This window comes from Physeter macrocephalus, chromosome 17 (genome assembly GCF_002837175.3).
Source record: "Physeter macrocephalus isolate SW-GA chromosome 17, ASM283717v5, whole genome shotgun sequence".
NCBI classification, from domain to species: domain Eukaryota; kingdom Metazoa; phylum Chordata; class Mammalia; order Artiodactyla; family Physeteridae; genus Physeter; species Physeter macrocephalus.
The window spans coordinates 12,151,623-12,154,072 of record NC_041230.1 but is presented as its reverse complement, the minus strand read 5'-3'; the positions used below and the strand labels follow the sequence as shown (position 1 = coordinate 12,154,072).

Below are 2,450 nucleotides of genomic sequence, written 5' to 3'. Positions count from 1 at the left end.
GACTCAGTTGTCCACTCCTGTGACCTCTGACCCACTCTGGGCTGCAGCGCCGCCGGGGGTCTCCGGAAGCAGAGGGTCCACCCCTCCCAGCCCGGGCGCCCACCGCCTCTGCGCCCCCAGCAAAAAAAAAAAAAAAAAAAAAAAGATAAATTAAAATAAATAAGTAAAGCGAGAGGGAAAGGGGCTGAGGGTAGTTTCCTGCAAAATGCTCACACCTGGACCCATAGCAAAACATTAAGAGATGCAAAATGGTCATTTCCTAAGGGAATCTTTGTTGAAGTAAGGGAAACTGAGAGGCGTTGCTACTTGCCAGGTGTGTTCCAAGATTCTGTCCTGCCTGGTTTCGTATTCCAGCTTCTCCAACTTTCGAGCCGTGTGGCCTTGGGCAAGTTACTTCACCTCTCTGTGTCTCGGGTTTTCCTCGCTGTACCATGAGCCCTGCCCCTCTCGAGGAATTGTTGTGAAGATGGGATGAGGTTGGTTGGCCAGGTAAGTGCTAACAGTTGTTTGCCAAGCTAAATAAATGTAGGACGCTGAGCGGACTGAGCCGGAAAGAGCCGAGCCCAGCAGGACCGTGTCCCCCCTCCTCCAGGCAGCCTTCCGGGCCAGCGTCCTGGCAGCGCCCAGGGGAGAGGGAGGGGCTCCGGGCTCACCTGGCTCCAGCTTCTCAGCCAGCCCGCCTCCCTCGGGCTCCGGGTAGATCCTGGGCGGGTTTTCCGCCACAGGTGCTGGAAGGTTTCGGGAGATTCTGATTGAGAAGTCAACCCGAGGGAACGGAACGCACTGAGCTGCTCGCCGAGCCACTTTGTCGTCCAGCCAGAACCAGGTGAGAGATGGCGACTGGGAGTTCTCCCTGCACCCGCAGCACGCTTGTGTTTACACACACACACACACACACGCACGACGGAGAGCTGGGAAGAGACTTGATCCCAGGGATTCAGCGGCAAGTGCAGACTCAGTTGTCCACTCCTGTGACCTCTGACCCACTCTGGGCTGCAGCGCCGCCGGGGGTCTCCGGAAGCAGAGGGTCCACCCCTCCCAGCCCGGGCGCCCACCGCCTCTGCGCCCCCAGCACACCGGCCACCTGACCTCGCCGTCAGCCCCCAAGCCAGCCGCCCTCCTCGGCTCCCATCACCTTCCTTCCTGGCAAATCTATTACTTGACCTCACCCTCCTCCCCTCCCCCACCACCCCTCTCCCCTCCCCCACCCAAGGCCACCGGCTCCCTCCCTCCCTCCTGTCACCCGGTTCCCCGGAACCGAGGCGAACTGAGAACGAAAGGCCAGGATGGGGCCCGCGGTAACTGGAGTGTTCTGGTCGCACACGGTAGGCTGCTCCCCGACCTCCGAGGGACGGGCGGCAGGACCCTGGTCCCAGAGCCGGGGCTGCAGGCCCAGCCCTAGGCAAGCCCCCCGGGGAGGTGAGCGGATCCCTGACGCCCTCGATCCTGTCCTAGGTCACCATTTCCGTTCTAGGCCGAGCAGGACGCTGGGGGTTTCAGAGCGGTAGCCTCGCACTCTTGTCCTGAGCTCTTCCCCAGCGTCGCGATTACAGGGTGAATCTCGGGGACAGGGATGGACGGGGCAAACCCGCCCGTGCCCGGCGGCGTGGGCGTGGCGGGGATCCTGCAGCTGGGCAGGGACTGAGCTCAAGGAATCCGACACGCAGATGCCAGGGTGTGATGGGACTGGGCTTCAGGTTGGGGAGAGTCCGGGTTTTGAGCAGAGCAGCCGGTAGGGCGAGCTCTGACGTGGGGACAGATGCGGGGGAGGAGGGGAGGCACGGAGGCTCGGCCAGACTCCGGGAGGGGAGGGGATGAGGCCGGGCCTGGGACAGAGGGAAGCGGACGAGAACGAGAACGTCTGAAAGAAGCTACCAGCAGACTTGGGTGGCCCCACTTTTTTTTTTTTTTTTTTTTTTTTTTTGCGGTACGCGAGCCTCTCACCGCTGTGGCCTCTCCCGTTGCGGAGCACAGGCTCCGGACGCGCAGGCCCAGCGGCCATGGCTCACGGGCCCAGCCGCTCCGCGGCACGTGGGATCCTCCCGGACCGGGGCACGAACCCGCGTCCCCCGCATCGGCAGGCGGACTCTCAACCACTGCGCCACCAGGGAAGCCCCCTTAATTTATCTATTTTATTTGTTTATTTTTGGCTGTGTTGCGTCTTCGTTGCTGCGCGCGGGCTTTCTCTAGGTGCGGTGAGCGGGGGCCACTCTTCGTTGCGGAGCGCGGGCCCTAGGCGCGCCGGCTTAGTAGCCCCGCGGCACGTGGGATCTTCCCGGACCAGGGCTCGAACCCGTGTCCCCTGCATTGGCAGGCGGATTCTCAACCACTGCGCCACCAGGGAAGTCCCGGCCCCACTTTTCTGAGGGACTTGGAGGCAGAATCGCCCTGCCAAGTTAGGGCAACCCCTCGCGGGATGACTCCCAGGGGACGCGGGGGGGGGGTGGGGG

The 2,450-nt window shown here is 62.6% G+C and overlaps 1 protein-coding gene across 1 annotated transcript in view; it reads left to right on the top strand.

Moving 5' to 3' along the window:
• The first annotated feature begins 393 nt into the window (after nt 1–393).
• Nucleotides 394–2,450, top strand: part of LOC102996580 (galactoside alpha-(1,2)-fucosyltransferase 2) — a 15,724-nt gene continuing 13,667 nt past the window's right edge. The window contains exon 1 of the mRNA XM_007112381.4: nt 394–826. The gene's annotated coding sequence lies outside the window, so the exon portion shown is untranslated. The remainder of the gene's footprint in view (nt 827–2,450) is intronic.